The sequence below is a fragment of the Sapajus apella genome, unplaced genomic scaffold, assembly GCF_009761245.1.
Source record: "Sapajus apella isolate SASKATOON/1434 unplaced genomic scaffold, GSC_monkey_1.0 scaffold44, whole genome shotgun sequence".
Taxonomy (NCBI): domain Eukaryota; kingdom Metazoa; phylum Chordata; class Mammalia; order Primates; family Cebidae; genus Sapajus; species Sapajus apella.
In genome coordinates, this window is record NW_022436984.1 from 808,607 (window position 1) to 817,960 (window position 9,354).

Here is a 9,354-nt window from a genome sequence, read left to right on the forward strand (position 1 = left end):
AACAAAGCTTCTTTCAGTTCCTGGCTGCTGCAGAAGAGAGCATATGAAATCCACTCCTCTCCACGTCCACAAACCCACGCTGTGAATCCTCGCCATGCCTGGCTGATCTAAAACACCATTACCCCTGACTCTGCTACACGCCACGGGCACAGCCCGGCTGCTCTTCCCCATTCTCTCCTGCCTGGGTCACTCATGCACTTGTGGGTCTTTGTGGCCACAGTGTGACTTCCTGCCAGTTAAAAATTGATGCACTTAGGTAAAGGGTATGCAAGTATACTCCGTTTTTTGTTTTTTGTTGTTTTTTTTTTTAGATAGGATCCTGCCCTGTGACCTAGGCTGGAGTGCAGTGGAGCAATCATGGCTCACTGCCACCTCATGTCTTGGACTCAAGAGACCCGCCTGCCTCACCCTCCAGAGTAGCTGGGACTACAGGTGTGTGTCACCATGCTTGGCTACTTTTTTAAAAATTTATTTTTTAGGCCGGGCGCGGTGGCTCAAGCCTGTAATCCCAGCACTTTGGGAGGCCGAGGCGGGTGGATCACGAGGTCAAGAGATCGAGACCATCCTAGTCAAAATGGTGAAACCCCATCTCTACTAAAAATACAAAAACATTAGCTGGGCATGGTGGTGCGTGCCTGTAATCCTAGCTACTCAGGAGGCTGAGGCAGGAGAATTGCCTGAACCCAGGAGGCGGAGGTTGCGGTGAGCCGAGATCGCGCCATTGCACTCCAGCCTGGGTAACATGAGTGAAACTCCGTCTCAAAAAAAAAAAAAAAAAAAAAAAGTATGTACACATTCTTTGACATTCTTTCCCACAAAACCTGGAATCTAACTCGCCTCCTCTTGTGTATGATCTGGACTTAGTGACTGGCTTCTAATGAGTTGCTGAAATGATGCTTACATGACTTCCAAGTCTGGATCATAAAAGTGACCTAGCTTATGCCTGGTTCTGGTTCTCCCCTCACCTGACACACAGACATGCACCTCTGGAAGCCTGAGCCACCATGGAAGGAGCTCAGCATCCCTGAACCCACCCTACAGAAGAGACCATGTGGAGAACCCACCTAGAAACAGATGCCCGAGAAGCCTCCAGCTCAAATATTCCCAGCCCAACAATCAGACAGGTGAGAGAGCAAAGCTCCAGATGATTCCAATCCCCAGTCTCTGAGCTGCCCCAGCCAACAATGAATGCAGTAGAAATGTGCCTTGTCTCCACAGCCCTGCCCAGACTGCACTCATGTGCAAAGTCAATATGAATGTTATCTTTTTTCAGACAGGAACTCACAATGTTGCTCAGGCTGATCTGAAACTCCTGGGCTCAAGCAATCCTCCTTCCTCTGCTTTCCAAAGCACTGGGATTATAGGCATGAGCTACCACGCCCAGCCTATCATCCTTTTAAGCCGCTACATTTTGAGGTGGTTTGTTAAACTGCCATAGCAATTGGAAGACCAACCATGTAAGGGCTGGCTTCACAGGTATGCGACCTGTGCATCCCAAGTCCCCCGCTCTCAGAGGGGCCCTGTGCTTAGGCTAACATTCTGTTGTCACCATCTTGAAACTCCATCATTTTTGCACCCAGCCCTGCAAATTATCAACCCGGTCCTGAGCCCTACCCCTGAATTACAATCACTCTCCTCCTCGTGGTCCTATGCACCCTTCACATATGTAACTCTTCAGTGTGTTTAACAGACAGAAAACAGAGCTTTGAAACCAGCCAGACCTAGTTTCAAACCCATGCTCCACCACTGACTGTCCCTGTGACCTTGGGTAAATTAACTATTCTCACTAAACTTCAGTTATCTTATCTGCATACTGGAGATGATATTTACCTCACAGGGTTACAGTGAATATTAAATGGGCAATGAATCACTTCTTGCACAAACTAATATAGAAGCCTTTTAGTGTTATCTTGTCTCTAGTGTCTTCTCCACTTAAAGAACCCTCCATACCCACATCAAATAAATCCTCCTTTGCTAGAATTCTACTGCTCTAGAACATTTAATGGTTCCCTATTTCTATTAGCGTCCAGAATCTTCACCTGGGCATTCAAGGCCTTCCACAATCAGTTATCAAATTACTGTTGACTCATCTTCCAGTGCTGCATTATGATAGTGATAGCACTCTGCTTCAAAGGAAGGGGTTATTGGAGTCTCCTAAAATACTTTCCGCTTTCATTTTGCAGTGCTTTTGCCCAGCCTGTTCCATCCTCAATCTGGAATGTCCTGAGCCCTCCTGACAACCTTCACATTCGGTGGTAGTCCACCTCAAAAATGCAAGTAATTGAGCTGAGTACAATGGCTCATGCCTGTAATCCCAGCACTTTGCAAGGCCAAGGCAAAAGGATTGCTTGAAGCCAGGAGTTCGAGACTAGCCTGAGTAGCAGAATGAGACTCCATCCCTACTAAAAAAATAAAAATTGTTTTTTAATTAGACAGTATGGTGTCTCATATCTATGATCCCAGCTACTTGGGAGGCTGATGCAAGAGGTCACTTGAGCCCAGGGGTTCAAGCCTGCAGTGAGCTATAATTACACCACTGCACCCCAGCCTGCATGACAGCAAGATGCCATCAAAAAAAAAAAAGAAGGCCAAGCGCAGTGGCTTACGCCTGTAATCCCAGCACTTCAGGAGGCCAAGGTGGATGGATCACCTGAGGTCAGGAGTTCCAGACCAGCCTGGCAAACATGGTGAAACCCATCTCTACTCAAAATACAAAAATTAGCCAGGCACAGTGGCACACACCTGTAATCCCAGCTACGTGGGAGGCTGAGGCACAAGAATTGCTTGAACCCAGGGGGTGGAGGTTGCAGTGAGCCAAGATTGTGCCACTATACTCCAACCTGGGTGACAGAGCAAGACTCTGTCTCAGAAAAAAAGTAAATGATGTGGACTTTCAGTATATATATATATATATATATTTTTTTTTTTTTTTAGATAGAATCTTACTCTGCTGCCCAGGCTGGAGTGCAGTGGTGCAATCTTGGCTCACCATAACCTCCACCTCCTGAGTTCAAGTGATTTTCCTGCCTCAGCCTCCCGAGAAGCTGGGATTACAGGCATGCGCCACCATGCCCCGCTAATTTTTGTATTTTTAGTAGAGATGGGGTTTTGCTATCTTGGCCAGGCTGGTCTTGAACTCCTGAGCTCAGGTGATCTGCCCACCTCAGCCTCCCAAAGTGCTGGGATTACAGGCATGAGCAACTGTGCTCAGCCAATATTCTCTTAAATAATGCTTGCAACTGTGACATTTTAGTACAAGTAACCCACCTCAATTGTTTAAGGAAAGGCTAAGGCACCTCATGTAATGTGTAATGAGGTTAATGTTATGTGTTCACACTTAGACATTTCTAAGCATTAACAAAAGCTTTTATAAGTGAGAGAAATAAAACAGTTATTGAATCACTGCCTGTCAAATAAAAATGTCCCTATTTTCTAGAACTATAATGGGCATGAACATAATTACCCTAATAAACACATGAAAGCCACCATAACTGTTAACATTTGCCATGTAATTTAATAAAGTTATGTACCACACGCACACACTCACACATTCACAGTGACCCTCCGGCCCCACTGTTCTTCAAGCCTTTGCACCAGTGCATGGGAGGAGAGCATGCCCTGAAGGTTAGACCTCTGATCAAATCCTGCCTCTGATACTGCTCACTGTGGGACCTAGGCAGCTGTCTTAACCTCTCTGAGCCCTGGGATCTGCATTTTAAAAACAAAGATAACAGTATCTGTCTCTTAAAGGTTTGCGGAGGCTGCAATGAGAAAACCTAGGGTAGGCGGCTGGCACCAAGCAGGTGCTGCTTGGGTATTTCAGAGCCTCTGGGCTGCGGCAGGGGCCTTGCCGGATTATCTTGGGTAACTTCCCATCCAGTGCAAAAATTTATTCCACAACAACCCTGTCAAATGGCCTCTGCTTGAATCATTCCAGGACAGCAATCTAGCACCTCACAGGCAGGCACTTCCATCTCCTGTGGAGTCTAACTGCCGGGAAGTTAAAATTTTGAGTGGAATCCTCTCCCTTACTTTATCCCTCTGGTGCCCCTGTGCCTCCCAGCCCCCATACCCCAAGAAAGGAGCCAGTGGCTACAGGGCTACAGAAGCCCATACCCAGGAGGTGCCCCCTCCTCCCGTCACTTCCAGGGAGACGACAGCCTCAGGCCCTCCCCAGCGCTCCATTTCTTCCCCGTCGGATAGGAGGAGGCTCCCACCAGCTGTCCCTCCCCCAGGGCTGCTGGAACCGGTATGCTGGGCTGGGGGAAGTGCCTGGGGAACTGTGAATCCCCCACGTTACACCAAGGGGCCTCAGGCTCGCTCTCCAGTCCCTTCCTTCACCTGCTCTCAGGGGACCCAAGGACGAGGGCCACCGCTCCCGCCACGTCTGAGCCGCAGGGGATGCAGAGGGGCTGCGCTCTCAGGATCTGCACAGGCTGGAGGCCACCTCCCTCGCGCAGCTCCAGGTGGCTGGCGGTGATGGGCTCGGGTCTACTGCCGGCCAGGGCGGGGTCCCACCCACCTGCTGCGGCGCCGCGGCGCTGAGGGTCCAGCTCGGAGGGCGCTCCCGGGCCGCTCCACGTGGCCGCTCCACGTCGCCCTTCCAGCTGGAGCCGCCGCCCTAGCCGGGCAGAGTCCGGAGCCAGTGCCAGCCGCCGCCACGCCGGCCCGCCTGCCGGACTTGGCCTTCCGCAGCTCCACCAGCGCCCTCCCCGCGCCCGCGGCGGGAGGGGTTGCGTGCGCGCGTGTGCGTGTGAGTGCGCGTGTGTGCGAGTGCGTGAGTGCGCATGTGGGCGTGTGCGAGTCCGTGTGTGCGCGTGAGTGCGCTTGTGTGAGTGCGTGTGCGCGAGTGCGCATGTGCACACGCGTGTGACATTGTGAGTGTGTGAGCGTGCATGTGTGTGTGGATGTGTGCGTGTGCGTGTGCACACCTGTGGGTGTAAGACAGATGGTGAGGCTGAGTGTGTGCATGTGTTCATCACAAACAGGTACACCTATAGAGACAGACAGACTGAGACAGTGTGGCCAGTGTGCATGAGAAGTATGTTTAACTGTGATCATGCTTTGGTTGCCAGTTTCTCTGCCTGAGGGACCCAGATGTATGTGACAAAATAGAATCTAACTTACTGTTAGCATGTGTGGTTGTGGCTGGCGTGTGTGGCTGTGGGTATGAGGAATTTGTGACACGGTAGGGGGTATTTTGAGTGACTGTGCATAGGTGTGACAGCATGGGCTTCAGGGTATGGCCAATGTGTGGCAGGGGTGTGGCAGTGCAGAGTATTAGAGGCATATGTATTGTGGTGTCAGGGTGAACTCTTCCTGAGTTGTTTGTGACACTCCATCACAGAATCCGTCACTGAGACAAGCCCACTCTCATCCTGTCCTCCTCCCAGTGGCGAACACCGCTAGTCACTACCTCTTTACATCATGGATTCCGCTGGTTTCAGCAAGACCTCTCCTATTTCTCTGGTCATTTCATAAAGGTCTCCGTTTTCTTCAGCGTCAGAGTTCCTCAGGGCCCTCTCCTCACTCTCCATCTGCTCATGTGCTCATCTGCTCACTTAGCTGCCATCACTATCTGTCCTGCATTGACTCAATGTCCTTCATAACGTTATATGTTGAAGTCCTAACTTCCAATACCTCGGACTGTGACTTTATTTGGAAATAGGGTTACTGCAGATGTGATTCATGAAGATGAGGTCATACTGGAGTAGGGTGGCCCCTAATCAATAGGACTGGTGTTCATATGAAAAGAGGAAATGTGGACACACACACATAGGAAAAACATTGCTGTGGCCTGAATATCCCCCCAAATGCATGTGCTGAAACTTAGTACCCACTGTGGAATATCCCCCCAAATTCATGTGCTGAAACTTAGTACCCACTGTAGTGGTATTAGAGGAGGAAGTGGCTCACACCTGTAATCCCAGCACTTTGGGAGGCTGAAGTGAGAGGATCTCTTGAAGCCAGGAGTTTTCGATCAATCCAGGCAACATGGTGAGACTATATACCTACAAAAAATAAATAAATAAAAATTAGTCAGGCATGGTGGTGCATGCCTGTAGTCCCAGCTATTTGGGAGACCGAGGCAGGCAGTTCCCTTGAGTCCAGGAATTTGAGGTTACAGTGAGCTGTGATCCCGAAACTGCACTCCCAACCTTGGTGACAGAGAGATATCCTGCCTCTGAAAAAAACAAAAAGAAGTAGGGCCTTTTGGGACATGATTAAGTCATGAGGGCTCTTCCCTCATGAATAGATTAAGGGCTCTTCCCTCATGAATAGATTAACGGCCTTATAAAAGAGGTTTCTGAGAGCGTTCACCCCTCTTGCTCTCTTGACTTTCTGTTCCTTCTGTCATGTGAGGAAACCCAGATGCATCATCTCTGAGGAACAGACCTTCACAGACACTGAACCTGCCAGTGCCTGGATCTTGGACCTCCCAGTCTCTGGAACTGAAGGGAATAAATTTCTGTTTTTTATAAATTACCCAGCCTGTGGTATTTTATCATAGCAGCATAAACACTCTAAGATGTTTGTGAAGATGAAGATGGAGATCAGGGTGATGCTTCCACCAGGCAGGGAGAGCCAAAGATTTCCAGCAGAACACCAGAAGCCAGGGGAGAGGCATGGATCAGATCATTCCTCACAGCCCCCAGAACAAACCCACCCTGCTGATATTTCGATCTTGACTTCTAGTCTCCAGAAGTGTGAGACAATAAATCTCTGTTGTTTAAGACAGTGGTCCCATAATTCAAGAAGGAAATGTACAAAAGAAGAAAAAAAAAGACAGTGGTCCCCAACCTTTTTGGCACCAGGGACCAGTTTCAAAAAAGACAATCTTTTTTTTTTTTTTTTTTTGAGATGGAGTCTTACTCTGTCACCCTAGCTGGAGTGCAGTGGTGCCATCTCAGCTCACTGCAACCTCTGGCTCCCAGGTTCAAGTGATTCTGCTGCCTCAGCCTCCTGAGTAGCTGGGATTACAGGTGTGTGCCACCAGGTCCAGCTAATTTTGTGGGTTTTTTGTATTTTTTTTGGTAGGAACAAGGTTCCACCATGCTGACCAGGCTGGTCTCAAACTCCTGACCTCAGGTGATCCACCTGCACTGGCCTCTCAAAGTGCTGGGATTACAGGTGTGAGCCATAGTGCCTGGCCTCAGAGAAAACAGTCTTTCCACAGATCGGAAGGATTGGGGGTTGGGGGGATGATTTGGGGATAAAACTTCCACCTCAGGTCATCAGGCATTCGATTCTAATAAGAAGCACACAACCTAGGTCCTTTTCTTGTGCAGTTCATCATAGGGTTTGTGCTCCTATGAGAATCTAATTCCACCACTGATCTCCAGCAGTAATGCTCATTCACCCTGCTCACCTCTTGCTGTGCCACCTGGTTCCTAACAGGTCATGGGCCAGTACCAATTTGCAGGCCAAGGGGTTGGAGACCCCTGGTTTAAGACACCCAGTTTGTACTGCTTTCTTACAGCAAAGCTGCCAGCTAACACGCCATCTAAATGCCTATGACTACCAAATCTCCAGCTCCAATCTCTAAGCTCCAGACCACTTCGGACATTGAATATCCTACCAATTTGTGCTTGAGTCTTAATTTATAAAGGTGGCTGAGTGAGGACATGAAGAGGTCAGTGCCTTTGAAAGAAAAGCTTAATGTTATTCACAGTTCCTCTAGAAACAAGAGGCACGGTCACAGGGGGAAGTACCAGTGTCACTCAGGAGGCAGAAAGGAGGGAGGGGAAGGTACAGGTCTTTATTGGGGTTTGCACAGGAAAGACAGGAGAAGCAGTTTGGGACTGGCTAGTTTGAATAATTTCAGAGCACTCTGGGGCCCAAGGACTGGTCCTAGTTACCTGGTCCTGAGTTGATTTAGGGCAGGGGAGATACTGGCTTGGAGTATGAAAGTTAGAGAAAGGACGTGGCTCAGAGTATGAGCTCTGGATCGCAGGGGAGATGTAAACAACTTTGGCCATTAGGCTGGACCTGTGATTTATGGATGCCAAATAGACAAATACAGAACCTAAGAAAACATAGTTAAAACACCTACCAGCACTCCAACCTCTACATGCCTGTGTCTAAATGCATCACCTTCCTCTTCAAACCTTCCTCTCCTCTGTTTCCCTATCCCAAGGATGGACTCTGTATCTGTGCAATCAGAAACCTGGGGGTCATCCACGTTCCTCCTTCTCCCCCTACCTCCAACCTACTACCAGGTCCTATCAATTCTGCCTCCGATCTTGAAGATGTTCGCTCCTCTCCTGGGTATCCTCCATTCCAGGCAGCATCTTTTGAGCCTGGGGTTCTGTTAGCAGTCTCCCAACGGCTATCTGCTCCTACTTTCCTCCTCCTCCCATCTATTCTCTGAGCAACTGAATGATTCTCCTAAAACATAGTTCATGTCACCCTTCCCTTCTTAAAACCCTTGAATGGCTTTCCTCTGGCCTGGGATAAACTGCAGCTGCTCACAAGCTGGTCCTTGGCCACCCACATGCTCTAGCCACACCACATTTCTGTCTGCTCCCTTAAGACATCTTTCACCTGCAGGCTTTTGCCTATGCTGTCCCCTCTGCTATAACACCCTCCTGTGAAGTCCAGGCACCCCCGCAGTGCTCCCATGGCACCAGTACTTCCCTTGTGTGGACCCCATTAAGCCCTGATGACTTGTGGACCTCCTAGAAGCTTTACGGTGTATTGATACCTAGGCTCCTCTCCAGACCAACTCTATCGGGGGTAGGGGCTGGGCACTGGTAGTTTTTAAAATCCCAGATGATTCTGATCTGCAGTCAAGGTTGAAAGCCACCACTCTAGTAGACAACCTGTATTCCAATGAAGACAGGGACAGTAACATGGGAAGTCTGTATGGAGTGCCTGGTACACCGTGAGCAAATTATTTACTGTACGAGGACTGTGTGGCAGGAACTGCATGATATGCAGAGTGACACTGCAGGAAGCTGCATGTGTGTGCAATGCCACCACTGAGCAGCTGAAAGCCATGTGACAGTGTGTGGTGTCAGGACGGACAGTGCCGTCCTGCAGGTGAGGGTCACTGTGAATGGCTGTAGTGTGTGACAGAGCAGAATGTCACCGCGGAAGGGCTTTGTCCTGTGTGTGAGACTACGAGTGCGTGAGGGACTCTGGCCAGGCTGCTGGACTCGGGGAGCCCCCCGGGAAGAAACAGGGCGCTGGAGATGCCCCGCACCAAGATGGCAGCTAGGGGAGTCCGCGTGTCTCGGGCTGCACCGCCACGAACCGCGGAGGGGAAGCAGGAGGTGGGGGAGGGCGGGAGGCCACCGCAGGCCACTTGAGTCAGATCCGCGCGAGGCACCAGGCGCAGCCGCCCAGCCGCGA

At 49.9% G+C, this 9,354-nt stretch overlaps 1 protein-coding gene across 1 annotated transcript in view; it reads right to left on the bottom strand.

Annotated features, from left to right (window-relative positions):
* CGREF1 (cell growth regulator with EF-hand domain 1) overlaps positions 1 to 4,763 on the bottom strand; it is a 26,603-nt gene extending 21,840 nt beyond the window's left edge. Inside the window, exon 1 of the mRNA XM_032301282.1 lies at positions 4,523 to 4,763. The gene's annotated coding sequence lies outside the window, so the exon portion shown is untranslated. The remainder of the gene's footprint in view (positions 1 to 4,522) is intronic.
* Positions 4,764 to 9,354: the final 4,591 nt, after the last annotated feature.